Genomic DNA, 18146 nt, shown 5'->3' with positions numbered 1-18146 from the left:
GGACCTGCCCCTCCCAGCAGCAATGCCGGAGGGGAAGGCCCACCACGCCATGCTTGCCATATCAGGTTCAGAGGCACAGGATGCTGCCAGGCACGTCAGATGCACCTGGGCTTGTGTGGCATTGTGGGGGGAAGGAGGGCTGGAAGGGGTCAGGGAGAGCCTTGTGCTGTTTGCTAACCCTGAGCTCAGAAATGCTCATGCATGTGTAATGAATAAAGATGCACACTGACATAATATCAGAAGAGCCCCGCTGGATCTGGCCAAGGGTCCATCTAGTCCAGCATTCTGTTCACACAGTGGCCAACCAGCTGTCGACCAGGAAGCCACAAGCAGGACATGAGTGCAACAGCACCTTCCCACCCATGTTCTCCAGCAACTGGTGTACAAAGGCATACCACCTCTGGTACTGGAGGTAGCACAGAGCCCTCAAGCCCATTAGCCATTGATAGACTACTAGGCTTGATATAGATTGCCTCTGAGCAGATGCATAATGTTTTTCTTTTACCACTGAGCACCACTGGATTAAAGAAATTATAGCAATGTTTTCAGCCCTAATGTTGTTGCTTCTCGTCCTTTGTGTATTACAGCTCAACAGTGTGTGCCAGCATTTTTGCTTGTGTGTGTTATTAGTGATCCAAAACCCACACAATACATTTGCACAGCCCACCATGATTTCTACCTTTTCCAGACAGCAAATACAAGAAATTCTGGGCAGTGGATGGATGCTGTAGTAACACATAGGAAGCTGCAATACAGACACAAGCAATCCGCCCTGCCCCATATATATCTTCTGTCTTCCCTGGAATTATTTCCCACATTCCAGTGAGAGCCCAATCCTATTCAAATGTAGGTGTGCCTAAACCCACTGATTTTCAACGTTACTAGTACAATTGCAATAGTAGGCGGCAGCAGCAGCAAGCGCCTGGTGCGATTGCTCAGGTTTCAAACAGCAAACACCCAATTAAGACCTGATTGTGGACAGGGTGTACCAGGAAATGATTAATGCTGAAAAAGTCCAGTAGCAGGAAGAAATTATAATCATGTTTTCTTAGTCCACAGTGGACAGTGGCACTGGAACCATGTTTTAAGTTTAGAAAAATAAATACATAACTGCTACAAATCAGGCCTGACAAAAGGACTGGAGACAACATTGAAAATAGTGGAGTGCCATGGTTTTGCCATTTGCAGAGACAGTGTCTGGATTCTCTGGAAAAAAAACTGCGTGATCCAGCGATGCCCATTCCAGATAAGACAGCCAGCATAGCAGTAAACTCTGTATAGGATTGGTCTGTAAAGTTCAAAGCAACGCAGTCCGCTTTCTTTCTCACTCTTTGCAACCAACCCGGCAGCAATCGCACCTGGATTTACTGGGGACAGACACTGATGATTCACTTTGGGGGCAGTTCTCCTTGAAGTTTAAGTTGCTTGTGTGTTTCATGGCACCATTTATGTGGGCTGTGTTTTTGTGGAACTGGCGGCCATTTTGAGTCATTTCAAATGGGTCTCCGAGGCGCGCGCTCTCAGCTGACTGGATTCAGGAGCCGCTCAGAAGGAGGTGGGAGTTTCCCGCCTTTTCTTCCATATTTGGTTATTCCCTATATCTCCACCTAATGGAGTCGCTGTAGGCTCTGCTTAAATCACAGTTGCTTTGTTGCTTAATAATGGGGATTAGACTCTCTCCTACAGAACGGATATAATTCCTCAAAACCTAGCGCACTTATATAGCGGTAGCTGCTCAACTGATGAAAAGGGAGACTGCTGAACCACTGGGGGCCACGCTGACAGTCTCCCATGCTAAAGAGAGGCCCCCAACACACCCAGCCTGAGAGAAAACAACCAAAAGTGAATGGGGTTAGCGGAATCATGACTGATGCCCAAGGACAGCTGGTGTAGGATAGCGGCTATGAGAATGAGAGTCTTGGAGATTGCTGGCCTGAATCTCGCCTCCGTTGTGAGCTTATGTGGTGGCCTGAGGCAAACCGCGATCTCTATTCAGTCCTTATCTACAAAATGGAGGGCAACTATATAGGCCTATTTTGAAGAGCTTTTCATAAAGATTACAACAGAATAATCTAGGTGGAGTACTTTGGAAACGCAGTGCTAAGAATTATTAGATCTTTTGCCACATTTATGGCATTTGGGGCCGCTCTCCAGATGAGGCCTTTATGGCGCTGTCACCCTGCCTCATTCACAGAAATTTACAGGGGTTTCTATCTACTCATGAACCTCCCATACTTTCTTAACACTTCTCCCATCTTTTCCATTAATGAAGAAAATCAGTTGAAGCAGGGTGGGCAACTTGTGGCCCTCGAGATGTTTTGGCCCACAACTTCCATCATCCCTTACCATTGGCTATGCTGGCTAGCGCTGACAGGAGTTGTACACTAAAACAACGGGACGGCCCCACATTGCCTACACCTGAGTTAAGGAGAAAAAGATGGAACAGCTTCACAATGCCTTCTGATTTCTAGCACTAGGAGTCCTTCCATCTGGAAGCACCATGGGAGACTGGGTGCTTCCAGAAAAGGATTTTACTGTGCAATTGCACTGCCTCATTCATGGAATTTGATGGGAGGTCCAGATGTCATCATCTTCCATTTGTAGTCCTCCCACGCTTTCTCACCACTTCTCATCTTTTTTCTTACCAGAAAAAATCCATTAAGGAAAACAGATGGGGTAGTTTCACAATACCTTTTGAGTTAGTGCAAGGCGCCCTTTGTCTGGAAACACCACATGCGTATAGTTCTGTAATTTCATGGGTACTGATACTTGCTTTCCTTGTCTGCTAAGAACATTTTGAGATTCACCCCCCGGAGTTGCCAGCACAACTGTTTTTTGTTTCGTTTTGTTTTCACTTGAAACTCTGCAGTAACATCTGGGGCTTCATCCCCTTGCTGATATGATCTTGTGTTATGAGACTCAGTTAATACTCTACTGTCAGAATTTGGGTGCCATTTGTCATTTTCATCAGAAAGATTAGAATACTCTGGTATGAACTCTCATGATTATTCTTTGCATTGAGCGCATACAGATAACCCTATTAGCCCTGGGTGATCTCTTTTACTGCAGGATAGACTGATCATCTTTATTATCCTGCCAAGTGGTATGAAGGATTTCATCTCGCAACAGGGTCAAATTTGTGGTACAATATATAGCAAAATGGAAATGTCTCCGTACACTGAAATACTTTTCAGCCCTACCTATTTTCCAGGGACAGTCCCCATTTTTTTCTATTTGTCTCTTGAAAACCACTGTCCCTGTTTTTGTCTTTGAGAAAAAATGTGGGGGATAGCCTTTAAAATACATTTATTGTACACACACATGTGCAAGAGCTGCTGGTCTACAGGTTTAATGTTTAGCTCACTTCCCAGAGTCCCATAAGTTAAATCTCTACACGGGGCAGATGCACCCATGTTCTTCACCGTGAAGGGCTAATAGTACCTTGGGTGATTTTGATCAGGGAAAGAGTGAAAAGGAAAGGGTTTTTCTCACCCCACCCCACCCCACCAGCACAGTTTCCCCAATTAAATAAAGGTCTGTTTTGAAAAGATATACATTGGGACATTCAGTCATGGATCCCCCATGTCATGTGGCTTTAGAATTGTGTCTTTAACTATTGTTAAAGGCTGCTGGCGACAGTTACTGGCTATTGGTATTTTTAATACAGGGCAGTCTCAGACATTACATTTAGGGTTTACATCTAGGATTGTAAACAGTGCTTGTGGAATTTTGCTGGAGTAATGTAAATTTCCCTGCCTTAACTTGGGACCCCTAAAACAAAGCTGTCCTTATATAAAATTAAAATTAATTTGGGCGTGGGAGAACTAGCAAAGAAGCAACAGCAAAGAAGGAATATAAAACAACTTTTTAACAGGTCTGTCACCCAATTAAAGTACCAACTCTAGGTGGTTAATAAGAACATAAGAGCCATGACAGATCAGGCCAAGGGTACATCTAGTCCGTCATTCTGTTCACACAGTGGCCAACCAGCTGTCAACAGGAAACCACAAGCAGGACAAGAGTCCATCAGCACCCTCCCACCCATGTTTCCCAGCAACTGGTGTACATAGGCTCGCTGCCTCTGGTACCGGAAGTAGCAAACAGCCATCGGGACCAGTAGCCATTGATAGCCTTTCCCCCCAGGAATTTGTCCAACCCTTCTTTAAAGCCATCCAAACTGATGGCCATCACTACATCCTGTGGTAGCGAATTCCATAGTTTAGGCTCTGTGTGAAAAAGTCCTTTCTTTTATCAGTGCTGAATCTCCCACCAATTAGCTTCATGGGATGATCCCAGGTTCTAGTATTTTGAGAGAGGGAGAAAAATGTCTCCCTATCCACATTCTCCACACCATGCATAATTATGTACACCTCTGTCATGTCTCCCCTTAGCCTCCTTTTTTCCAAGCTAAACAAACCCAGCTGTTGTAACCTCCATAGGGGAGATGCTCCAGCCCCTTGATCATTTTAGTTGCCCTTTTCTGCACTTTTTCCAGTCTATAATATCTTTCATTAGGTATGGTGACCAGAACTGTACACAGGATTCCAAGTGTAGTCGCACCATAGATTTATATAAGGGCAATATGATATTGGCCGTTTTATTCTCAAGTCCTTTTCTAATTATGCCTAACATGGAGTTTGCCTTTTTACAGAGGCCACACACTGAATTGACATTTTCACTGAGTGATCCACCACAACCGCAAGATCGCTTTCTTGGTCGATCACCACTAGTTCAGATCCCATCATCTTATACTTGATGTTGGGATTTTTTACCCCAACGTGCATCACTTTACACTTGCTTCCATTGAACCGCATTTGCCATTTAGAGGCCCATTCTCCCAGTTTGGAGAGATCCTTTTGGAGCTCTTCACAATACCTTTTTTTTTAACCATCCTAAATAATTTGGTGTCATCTGCAAACTTGGCCACTTCACTGCTCACTTCTAATTCCAAATTATTTATGAACAGGTTGAAAAGCATTGGTCCTAATACAGATCCCTGTGGGACCCCACTATTTACTTCCCTCTATTGGGAGAATGTACTATTTATTCCTACTCTCTGCTTTCTGTTCTTTAACCAGTTACTGATCCATAAGAGGATATGCCTGACTATTAAGTTTGCTCAGGAGTCTCTGGTGAGGGACTTTGTCAAAAGCCTTTTGGAAGTCCAAATAAAAATGTCTACCGGATCACCCCTGTCTACATGTTTATTGACAGTCTCAAAGAACTCTAAAAGGTTAGTGAGACAGGATTTACCTTTGTGGAAGCTGTGCTAATTCCTTTTCAGCAGGGCTTGTCCTTCTATATGCTTACTTATTTTATCTTTAATAATGCCTTCAACCAATTTACCCAGAACAGACGTTAACCTAACTGGCCTGTAATTTCCCAGGTCCCGCCTGGATCCCTTTTTGAAAATGGTGTTACATTGGGTGTTACATTGGCCATCTTCTAGTCCTCTAGTATGGTGGTGATCTTAGGGACACGTTGCATATTTTGGTTAGAAGAGTGGCAATTTCATATTTGAGTTCTTTGAAAACTCTAGGATGGATACAATCTGGGCCCGGTGATTTATTTGCTTTCAATATGTCAATAAGGTTGAGAACTTCATCTTTTGTCACCACTATTTGCCTCAGTTCCTCAGACTCCCTTCTGAAAACATCAGTTCAGGCACAGGTATCTCTCCTGTATCTTCTGCAGTGAAGGCAGATGAAAAGAATTCATTCAGCTTCTCTGCAGTCTCCTTATCCTCCTTCAGTACTCCTCTAACTCCATTGTCATCCAATGGTCCAACTGCCTCTCTAGCTGGTTTTCTGCTTCTGATATATTTAAAGAATTCTTTATTGTTGGCCTTGATATTGTTAGTGATATGCTCTTCAAAATGCTTTTTTGGCATCTCTTATTGTCTGCTTGCATCGCCTTTGTGAAAGCTTGTGCTCCCTTTTGTTTTCTTCACTTGGGCAAGACTTCCATTTTCTGAAGGAAGCTCTCTTTTCTCTAATAACTCCCTTAATACTGCTTAATACTACCATGCTGGGAGACCAATTACTCTGGCCAAACATACCTTCACGCTACTAATACTTGGCCAGAGTAATTGGCATGCGTCCTGCTGGATGAGGGTACTGTTGGTATGTGCACATACAAACAATCCCGTTGCAACCACACCCTGCCTGGAAACTGGCAAGTCCAGAGGTTTTATACTGTTTTGCTTCATCCATACTCCTCCAGGTGAAGACCTTTTTATTAACCTTTTTATTCTACCAGTATTTTAGCTTCCTAATCTTTTAGCTGCGGTGTTTAAATCTGTGTTTTAAATCTCTGCATTGCTGCTAGGTTTATTCTGGTTATACTGTTACACTGTGGTTTTAAACTTTCATATTTTATATTGTTTTATGCTGCACTCCCTGGTTTTAATTTTTGTGAACTGGGCAGAAAGCTTTGGCTATTGGGCGGTATAGAAATTAAATAAATAAATAGATTCAAAGAGAGTTTTGATGTGTTCTTTGTTGACAATACATCATATTCAGTTCCAATATTGATGATTGTTATGGAAAGATTCTGTGGCTATAAAGTACTGTCCTTTGTTAGTAAAACATCTGCTGATGCTCCTCTTTTATTGGCCCTCTTATATGGAGATCGTTTTCTTGTAACCCATACTTTGACAGTGTTCTGCACATACCACAGCTTCCCCACCACCACTTTGGCCATCCTGCAAATAAACCCATTCATCCTCCATTCCCACCTCCCCATGACCTGAGTCTATTACTTACTTAGGAATAATTATCCCTAGAGATATATCTCAAATAAGTAGTTTAAATTTAAATAACTTGATTAATGATATTTTGTGAGATATAGATAGATTGGCATCTTTAAAGTTGAGTTTATGGGGTAAGGTTAATACACTAAAGATGACTACTATATCCCGAATTATTTATGTTATACATGGGATCCCTATACTTATACCTGGCAAATATTTTCAAAAACTTAATGCTTTGTTCTGTAAATTCTTTTAGGGTTCCTTTCCACTAAGAATATCTTTGAAAAGGATGCAACTTCCAATTAACAAAGGCAGGTTCAGTTTTCCAGATCTAGCTATATACCATTGGGCTTATTTGCTGACGTGTATCAAATTTTGGCCCCTTCATGGATCACTGCCTTGTTGTGGCGAAGGGGCTTGCGTAACTCAGTGAAGCCATAAGCTATGCCGTGCAGGGCCACCCAAGACAGACAGGTCATGGTGGAGAGTTCTGACAAAATGTGGTCATTTTGTCAGAAGGAAATGGCAACCCACTCCAGTATGCTTGCCAAGAAAACCCCATGGAACGTATCACAAGGCTAAAAGATATGACGACGGAAGATGAGCCCCTCAGGTCGGAAGGTGTCCAATATACTACTGGGGAAGAGCAGAGGGAATTTCCAAGTAGCGCCAGAAAGAGTGAAGCGGCTAGGCCAAAGCCGAAAGGACACTCAGCTGTGGAAGTGTCTGGTGGAGAAAAGAAAGTCAGATGCTGTAAAGAACAATATTGCTCAGGAACCTGGAATGTAAGATCAATGAATCAAGGTAAGCTGGAGGTGGTGAAACATGAGATGGCAAGACTGAACATCGACATCTTGGGAATCAGCGAACTAAAATGGACAAGCATGGGCGAACTTAATTCAGGTGACCATCATATCTACTACTGTGGGCAAGAATCCCTTAGAAGAAATGGAGTAGCACTCATAGTCAATAAAAGGTTGGGAAAAGCAGTACTGGGGTACAATCTCAAAAACGATAGAATGATCTCAGTACGAATCCAAGGCAAACCATTCAACATCACAGTCATTCAAGTCTATGCCCCAACCACTGAGGCCAAAGAAGCTGAGATTGATCAGTTCTATGAAGACCTACAACACCTAGAACTAACACCAAAAAAAGATGTCCTCTTCATCATAGGGGATTGGAATGCTAAAGTAGGAAGTCAAGAAATAACCGGGATAACAGGCAAGCATGGCTTTGGTGTACAAAATGAAGCAGGACAAAGGCTAATAGAGTTTTGCCAAGAGACCACGCTGATCATAGCAAACACTCTTTTCCAACAGCACAAGAGGCGACTCTACACATGGACATCACCAGATGGTCAATATCGAAATCAGATTGATTATGTCCTTTGCAGCCAAAGATGGAGAAGCTCTATACATTCAGTCAAAACAAGACCTGGAGCTGACTGTGGCTCAGATCATGAGCTGCTTCTTGCAAAATTTCAGTTTAAATTGAAGAACATAGGGAAAACCACTAAACCATTCGGGTATGACCTAAATCATATCCCTTATGAATATACAGTGGAGGTGAGGAATAGATTTCAGGGATTAAACCTGATAGAGTGCCTGAGGAACTATGGACAGAGGTCCGTAACATTGTTCAGGCGGCAGCAACTCAATCCATTCCAAATGCAAGAAAAAGAACTGCAAGATTTATTTATTTATTCATTTCATTTCTATACCGCCCAATAGCCGAAGCTCTCTGGGCAGTTCACAAAAATTAAAACCAAACAACACACAATAAAACAATTTAAAATATATAGAACATTAAAACCACAATATAACAATACAGCCACAATAAAACCTAGCAGCAGTGCAGGAGTTTAAAATACAGATTTAAAACAGCAAAGATAAAAATTTAGAAAGCTAAAATGCCTGGGAAAATAAAAAGGTCTTCACCTGGCGCCGAAAGGAATACAATGTAGGCGCCAGGCGAACCTCACTAGGGAGCTCATTCCAGAGCCAGGGTGCCACAGCAGAAAAAGCCCTCCTCCTAGTAGCCACCCGCCTCACTTCCTTTGGCAGGGGCTCATGGAGAAGGGCCGCTGATGATGACCTTAAGGTCCAGGCATGCACATATGGGAGGAGGCGATCCTTCAGGTAACCTGGCCCCAAGCCGTTAAGGGCTTTGAATGTTAACACCAGCACTTTGAATCGGGCCCGGAAATGGACTGGCAGCCAGTGCATTTCCAGAAATGGACTGGCAGCCTGTGCAAGAAAGCGAAGTGGCTGTCTGATGAGGTTTTACAAGTAGCTGAGGAAAGAAGGGAAGCGAAAAGCAAGGGAGAAAGGGGAAGATATATCCAACTGAATGCAGATTTCCAGAGAATAGCAAAGAGAGACAAGAAGGCCTTCTTAAATGAACAATGCAAAGAAATCGAGGAAAACAATAGAATGGGAAAGACTAGAGCTCTTTTCAAAAAAATCGGAGATATCAAGGGAACGTTTTGTGCAAAGATGGGCATGATAAAGGACAAAGAAGGCAGGGACCTAACAGAAGCAGATGAGATTAAGAAGAGGTGGAAAGAATACACAGAAGAACTATACAGGAAAGATCTTAATGTCCCTGATAGCCATGATAGTGTGCTCACTGAACTTGAGCCGGACATCCTTGAGAGTGAAATCAAGTGGGCCTTAGGAAGCATTAGTAACAACAAAGCTAGCGGAGATGACAGTATTCCAGCTGAGCTATTTAAAATCCTAAAAGATGATGCTGTTAAAGTGCTGCACTCAATATGCCAACAAATCTGGAACACTCAACAGTGGCCACAAGACTGGAAAAGTTCAGTTTACATTCCAATTCCAAAGAAGGGCAATGCTAAAGAGTGTTGAAACTACCGTACAATTACACTCATTTCACATGCCAGCAAGGCTATGCTCAAAATCCTACAAGCTAGGCTTCAGCAGCATGTGAACCGAGAACTACCGCAAGTACAAGCTGGGTTCCGAAGAGGCAGAGGAACTAGAGATCAAATCGCCAACATTTGCTGGATCATGGAGAAAGCAAGAGAATTCCAGAAAAACGTCTATTTCTGCTTCATTGACTACTACACTAAAGCCTTTGATTGTGTGGATCACAACAAACTGTGGCAAATTCTTAAAGAGGTGGAAGTACCAGACCACCTTACCTGTCTCCTGAGAAACCTGTACGAGGGTCAAGAAGCAACAGTAAGAACCGGACATGGAACAACCGATTGGTTCAAAATTGGGAAAGGAGTACGACAAGGCTGCATATTGTCACCCTGCTTATTTAACTTATATGCAGAGTACATCATGAGAAATGCCGGGTTGGATGAATCAGAGGTCGGAATTAAGATTGCCGGGAGAATTATCAACCACCTCAGATACACAGACGATACCACCCTAATGGCAGAAAGCGAAGAGGATCTAAAGAGCCTCTTGTTGAGGGTGAAAGTGGAGAGTGCAAAAGCTGGTTTGAAACTCAACATTAAAAAAACTAAGATCATGGCATCTGGCCCCATCACTTCCTGGCATATAGAAGGGGAAGAAATGGAAGCAGTGACAGATTTTATTTTCTTGGACTCCAAGATCACCACAGACGGTGACTGCAGCCATGAAATTAAAAGATGCTTGCTCCTTGGGAGGAAAGCTATGACACACCTAGACAGCATAGTAAGAAGCAGAGACATCACCTTGCCGACAAAGGTCCGTATAATCAAAGCTATGGTTTTCCCAGTAGTAACGTATGGCTGTGAGAGCTGGACTATAAGGAAGGCTGAGCGCCAAAGAATTGATGCTTTCGAACTGTGGTGCTGGAGAAGACTCTTACGAGTCCCCTGGACTGCAAGGAGGTCAAATCAGTCCATCCTAAAGGAAATCAACCCTGACTGCTCATTGGAAGGACAGATACTGAAGCTGAAGCTCAAATATTTTGGCCACCTAATGCAAAGAGAAAAGTCACTGGAAAAGACCCTGATGCTGGGAAAGATTGAAGGCAAAAGGAGAAGGGGACAGCAGAGGATGAGATGGCTAGATAGCATCACTAATGCAATGAATATGAATTTGAGCACACTCCGGGAGACAGTGGAGGACAGGAAGGCCTGGCGTGCTTTGGTCCATGGGGTCATGAAGAGTCGGACACGACTTAACGACTGAACAACAACAAAATCAAATTTTGGTCTTTTCCACTCAGATTTGATTCTCCACCTTGGTCAGTGTTGGAATCTTCTTGTCTGGAGCTTCTGTTTAGATGGATGGCATTAGGTTCTTGGTACATTAAGGCAGGCAGCATTCCTCCCACAATTATGGCAGTCAGAGATGTGTGGCGTATAATGTCACACCAATTATACTTTGATCCAATTTCCCATGCCAAATTGACTTTATGGGTAAATCCAGATTTAAAGATTAGAAAGAAAATGTGTTCATGGCAGACCTGGATGGATAAAAGGATCTTTACCCTGGATCAGTTAGTGGGTGTTGATGATGAGTTTTTGTTATTTAAAACTTTGCGAAATAAATTTGGTTTGCCTGCTACAGTGGAATGGCAGTATTTGCAATTGAAACTTTTGTTAGTATCTAGATTTGGTCTTGCTTCTTTTACTGCTTTGGAGTCTCCTTTGTTACTGGAAATACTTATTGAAGCTGACCAGATATATCAACCTACGATTCCTGTTTATAAATACTTATTATCAATGAACAAATATGATACATGTGATTACAGCAGGAATGGAATAGGGAATTGGAATGTCCTATATTGTTCAATCAGTGGACCGCCATTTTGGCATCTGTATCGGATATTTCTATGGATCTTCAGTTACGTCTTATTCAGCAAAAACGTTTGCTTCAGGTCTATTAGACACCACAACGTCTTTTTAATAAAGGCTTGTCAAATTCGGCCAATTGTTGGAGGAGTAATGTAGTCAATGCTTTTTTTATTCATATGTTTTGGAAATGCCCAATAGTTGCCTCCTTTTGGGAGGAAGTTATTATACAGATAAATTTTGTATTGGAAAGCTCTTTTATATTTATTGATGTAAACGTTCTCTTAAATTATGTACCTGTTTTTTGGAATGTGGCACATGGTCAGCATAAATGGATCCTTCACGCCCTTGTGGTTGCTAAAAGACTGATATTCCGATACTGGAAGGATAAAAGCTCACCACCTATAATGCAATGGATTGAAGCCTTAACAATGCTAGCAACATTTGAGAGAGTGGTATATAGGCGTAAGTTGCAAATGGACTTGCATTTGGATATCTGATCTGCTTTTACTGAAGTTTATGTGTAACCTATTTTTTTCTTGTTAGAATATTGTAATATTTGAAACTGAGGATTTTAGAATATGTTGTTTTATTTTTGTTTTGGTTTTTTAATTTTGTTTCATTGTTTTGTTTGGTTAAAATTCACAATAAAATTGATTTAAAAAAGAATCTTTCATATGGATATAACATAGGGTTGTTGACATGTAACCCCTTCATTCTGGGATGTTTTCAATTGACACTCAAATGTTTTGAAGAGAATGGTACAGTTCAGGATATTTACAATTCAGGCTATATTCAGGGTCATTCTTTGCATACATCTTTTTAGTTTCTCACCACATTTGTTATAATTTAACATGAGAACAAAAGTTCATTGTGGCATCTGAAGTCTACAAATTTATCTACTAAGAGCAGCAAAAAGGAGGAGTTAGAGAGAGAGAAGCAGGTTTTATTGAGTAAAGGTTGATTTAAGAAACAAGAGAGAGAGAAATTAACAAACGTGATATTAAAAGTTAGATCGATCGATCGATCGATCTAAGGGGCATATATATGGATATAAGAAAATATAGGGAAAGCAATGTGAGAAAATGAGAAAGATAAAATCACACTGTGTCAGTGGCATACCACAGTTATACTAGGAACTACCTGGAAATGACCAAGAGCAGATGTGTTGGGACAGCAAACCCCATCGTTACCAAACCAGCATGGCCATAGATGGGATATCATCACTACCACAACTGGTTTAATATTCTTCCTGCAGAATCCTGGAAACCCTTCTTCTGTGAAGCATATTCCAGGGTTCCTTGGGGGAAGCTTCAATCCAGTGCAGATATGCCTATATTCTTAAGGCTTTATGTACACTCCTAAGCCACCTTGGGTTCCTTGCAAGAGGAAAAAAGGCGGGATATAAATGCAATAAATAAAATGAATAAATAATGAAAGATAGCTGGTGGCAGTGATTGAGAAATAAACCTTGTCAGCCAGTTCATATACTTTATAGACCAGGGGTGGGAGCCTTTTGGGGTACGAATCTGGCCTTACGGGGGCTCCCCAGATGGCCACACCTCCTTTTCCTGGCCCCACCCCCTTTCCCCTACCACTAATCGTTTTGTGCTTTCCCCCCATTCTAAGGCTGAGATGCCTCTCCTAAAACTTAGTCACTGGCACTAAGAACATTACACTAAAATATGCCTGTATTTTTGGAATTTGGGCCTCACCCCTTTGTCCTTTGGCTCTGCCCACCACTGGAATGCAGCCCCCTAGAGCTTCTCTGAAATTGAATTTGGCCCTTGAGCTGAAAGATGTTTCCCACACCTTGGCATAGACACAGGGTGAGTATTTTAATCCTCTGCACATGTAACAGGCAGTTAAAAATAGTGGCAGTAAAAGCAATGACAGCTTCTATGCCAGCCAGCCAGCCACACCCTTTTCTAGGATACATCCCCACTTTTCCCTCCCCCCACAACAGATGCAGTATGCTATGGCTACAGACCATGCTAGTCCTCACTCAGGTGTTTTTGGTGTGTGCCCCCCCCCCAGTTTTTCTTCTCCTAAAGTTTATTTTAATAAACTTTAATAAAGTTTATTTTAATAAACTTTAATAAAGTTTATTTTAAAGTTTATTTTAATAAACCCCAAGGCCTCCTGATCCTCCCCCCCCCCTTTGTGCACAAATTATGCCATTTATACCATTCATTGTACAATCATCTTTCCGGCAGCCTGTAGCCTCCTCAGCTTCCACACTTCGATGAACACCCAGTGGAAGGCAACATAAGGTAATTCCTCCCTTAGGGCTTTTTCACATCAGGGAGTGCAGACAGCCTGGGAGGCTAGCTGTGATTAGGTATGCTCAAAAACACCACAAAAATAAATTATACAGCACCCTGAGAATGAGGCATAACAATGGAAGCCCCTTTCATGGGGGAAGAAAACTTTCAGGAAATTGGAGGACCGATTTTGGCGGAGCACTAGCTCCACCTCATCCCTGGACCTAGACATAACGCTGCCCCCCCCCCCCCACGGCACACACACACACCTGCAAAATAGGGGCCAGCCTTTGGGACGAAACCCCCAAAAACCCTTACCAAAAAAGAAAGAAGCTGTGCTACAAGCCCTGCCAATGGGGAGTCCTACCTGTGAGAAACCATACAGAATTTCTCCCCCCTGGAAAAATGTGTTGAAACTGTCTCCCAAATGTCTCTGCTCACAAATAAGGTGGAGAATTTCAAGAGGCTGTTTGTGCACAGCTCTAGTGTTGTTGGCATACTGCTCCATAATTGCTGGGTGTTGGTGATGGTACCGCGTCTGCTGGGTGAATGTCTGTCAAGTTTGCTATGCTGCGTGTGTGCACGTGCGCATTCTGCAGTGCTTGGGGCTTTCTCCTCAAATTTTGGGCTGGGAGTACATAAGGTCCCGACTAAGTCATGCTGATGTTTAGCTGGCATAACCTGGTCCCTGGCTTGCTGAGACCTTAGGATTTCCCTGTAAATCAATCTCGGAGCAAAGGACAGAATGGAAAATCACTTAAGCAGCCTTAACTCTTGAGTTAAAAGCAAGCAAGTTTATGTGCAAAGGCAATCATATAAGTGGACTGCATATTGCAGCCAGATGCCCTATGTGTTCTGTGACAACTAAACAGTCTCTTTTCATGGGATTGTTTAACTGAATGTCTCATCAGTGGTCTTTTCCACTTATTTTATTGAGTTTCAGACTTCGGGCTGCAAACCTTCTTCAACATACTCTGCCACTAGTTTCATATGACAGGCCCTGAGGGTTTTTATCACATCGTGAACCTTTGCTTCCTTCCCTTTTAATTTGCGCCATTCCAGAAGGGATTGCATCAGTCTTGCAAGTTATATGGATTGGCAGTTACGATTCTATCCATTTGGGCTTCTGAAATCCTAAGTTTTCGAACCAGCATTTTCCAGTTTTTCCCAATGTGTTCACATATGGTTTCAAAAGCTCTGTCCAGCTTACCTAGAAAAGAAATCATTGCTTGGGTCAAATCTGTGCTTCACAGAGGACATCTAATGTTGTGCTCCAGAGAATGCTCTGGGTGACCATCCAAAACACTTGGGGGGTAGGGTTCAACACTCACTCAAACTGGAGCAAGACTCCAGTTTGGGTGCTGCTCTCAGTGTCTGCCACCACTCAAACCTCTTCTTTACAGTGAGGTGGGTAGAGTTCCTGGGTAACCACAAATTCCATTAGATGCTAACCAATCCCAGCGTGCACTTAAAGATGGTCAACTAGCAGCCTGTAGCCCATCTTTAGCTGTCATCAGTTGCCAGCCTGCCCTCCCATTGAAGCTTCCTTGGTTCAAAAGGAAGAGGGGATGAAGATATGCTAGAGAGAAAGGGATGGCCTGGGCATCACTGGAGCTGTGCAAGGAACCTTTCATTTCATTTTAGTGCCTCTTCCTTTTCAGTTTTCCTAGACTGCCTGCTGGAGAGACGGGAAAAATCCAACCTGGATTAGCTGGAAGAAAACCTATCGTCTTGCTCATGCCTCCGGTCCTCCAAACTGATTCAAGCTCAGAGGTACTTCTGACTTCCAATTTATCAGCACAGAAAGTATCTGTTCTTATTCCTATATCTGAAATAGGAATACAGCAGCCACATTTTTTCTTCTTCTTCTCATAACTTTTACAGGCCAGAGGAGGGGGGGGGGGTTGGAATGCAGATAATATTTTGGTAAATGGCACACCTATTTCTGACTGTCATTAGTAGATAAAGACAGGAAAAGTTTGCTATTAGGGCTGCCAGCAGTTTATCTTCCCTCACTCCTGTCTTTCTTTCTTTCTTTCTTTCTTTCTTTCTTTCTTTTTTAAATAGCAGCTTGATCTCGATCAAGCTAAAGTAGAAGAGAGAACCAGGACTGGCCCTGCCATGCAGCCAGTTTAAGCAACTGAGGTGGAGATAGATGACAGCAAGAACTGGGTACCTGAATGGTGCAGCAAGGTTTTTAAGCATTGGCCCAAGCTAGGGGGAAATTTGGGCTTTGCTTCAGGCAACAAAATGTCTACGTAGAATTCAGAACTTATTTCTAATATAGATTCCTAAATGTACAGATTTAGACTATAATCCTATGCACACTTTCCTGGAAGTAAGAGTAACTGAACACAGTGAGACTTATGTTTAAGATGCATATGATTGCACTTATGGGTTGATTGAACCCTACCCCTTCTTCCAAAGTTCCAGTAATTGCATTTCTATAAAAGGAATGGGTTGGATCCAGCAAAGTGTGCCTGCAGTCCTGTTCATGAAATGGAACTTTCACATTTCTCTCATCCCCACTGCAGCCCTCTGAATCCCCCCAAATCTGCTCTTGATGGTTCGGGGAACCCTCCAGAACAGCAGGATATGGGGCCTGAGAGTTAGGAATTGCCAGAACTCAGGGGGACATCCTCCTGTGTTTTCCCATCACTTATTTTCTTTCTTTCTGACCACAGAAAAATTCAGTAAGGAAGAAAGACAGATTAGCTACACAATGTTTTCTTATTGGTAGTTTGGAAGCACCTCATGTGTCAAGATACTATTTTGCCACACAGAAACAAGTTCCACGGCACCTTGAAGACTAACAACTTGACAGCATGTAAGCCTGTGTGTGTTTACTGAGAAACAAGTCCTATATTCGATGGGGCTTACTGCCAAGTAGTGTGCACACAAGCTTCTGTGGATCCAAGCTCTCTTCATCAGGTCAAAAATCAGTTATCTACTTACATTTTTCTTGAATATCCAGCTGATTAGCTGGATCAGTGGCTCCATTTTCTCCACACTGTTCCAGCTGGGTTAGTAGATCTTCTCTTTTCAGGGTTCTTAGCACCTGTCTTAAGAATTCTACATTGGTGCGAGTAATTATTTGCTGTTCTAGGAGATAGGTAAAGAGCTCATGGCCACTGTTCACAGCCTCGAGCTTTTTTTTTACCAATGTGATCCTGGCACAGAAACTTGAGAGCAGAAAGCTCATCTGGAGTAAGGGCCCTTGAAAACAAATTCAGCAGATCCAAAAATGGATCCATTACTGGAAAACCTAGGAAGAGCAGGAGGAAAGGTTAGAATGCTCTAGTAGAGATGCCAATATTCAGGGAATGTCTTCACTTTCACTACTTCTATCTCTTTAAATATACACATTCTTAACAGACACAGAAACTTCTGGCCAAGCAATATTAAAGGTTTTACCTGTATATGTTAAATAAATAAAACTCCTTGCACGATCTCTTCCTTGTAGGAAATACAGTGCCAAAGATCTGACTTCCTCGTTCACAGTGCACCCAGAACTCAGCGTTTACAAGATTCTTTATATTCTAAACCATTTCAAACAAATTCCTAGTAATGTTCTGTGCGATTGATCTGAGTGATTGTTAGGAAACTGGAGGAAAGAAAAACTTGAGTTTTAGAAAACTACTTACTTCCTGGTTTAAACTTTCGTTCTCAAGAGCCCATAACATGAGAAACAAGGAGGTCTCTTTGCTACTTTTGGGACACTCCACCCACTAGTTTTGACTATTTCCAGGAGGTAGCAGGGTTGGCCTCTCTCTGGAAATCACCTGCATTGAAAAAACTGCAGAATGCGCTCTTCAGGCCAGGTGGCAGTGTGTGTATACTGCAGCAAACACCAAGAGTGGCCAACCAGAATGAAACTGTTGCAAAGCCAGTCGATGCTTGACAAACTATCACAAAGCACAAAGAAGATAAATCAATTGCTTGTCTAGTTAAATACAACTTAAGTGAAAGGATTTTTTAAAATAAATATGCTAAACATACCACGTTAAACTCTTGTTCTTACTGGAAATTCTAATTGCATCCACCGACTGCTGTGGGAAAAATAATAGACAACTGATGCGAACAGTGATGCAGCTAGGTAATTTTAAACTCTGCACATCATGGTCTGGGGGTGGGGTGGGGGACATTTTAAGTGTCCATCTGTATTACTGAAGTAATACAGGCGACTAACATTTCTCATCTCCCGTCCTCCACTGTTATCACACTTTACAAATCTTTTACATTCCTGATACCTTAGAACAAAAAGAATTACTGTTTGCCAATCCTCATTTTAAAAAAGAAATACTCTGAGCACGTGCAGTTTTGTATTTTAAACTCGTTTCATAACACCATAATGACTACAGGAATAAAA

At 42.3% G+C, this 18146-nt stretch overlaps 1 pseudogene across 1 annotated transcript; it reads right to left on the bottom strand.

Annotated features, from left to right (window-relative positions):
* Positions 1 to 13754: 13754 nt before the first annotated feature.
* LOC146356887 (FAS-associated death domain protein-like) lies at positions 13755 to 17701 on the bottom strand (annotated as a pseudogene). Its single transcript, XR_014787914.1, has 2 exons — positions 16733 to 17701; positions 13755 to 14987 (listed from the first exon to the last, which is right to left on the bottom strand). The product of XR_014787914.1 is annotated as an FAS-associated death domain protein-like (transcript).
* Positions 17702 to 18146: the final 445 nt, after the last annotated feature.

Source organism: Heloderma suspectum, chromosome 1 (assembly GCF_057233095.1).
Source record: "Heloderma suspectum isolate Gila_16-S chromosome 1, 16-S_ref, whole genome shotgun sequence".
NCBI lineage: Eukaryota > Metazoa > Chordata > Lepidosauria > Squamata > Helodermatidae > Heloderma > Heloderma suspectum.
This window is presented reverse-complemented; position numbering and strand designations above follow the sequence as displayed.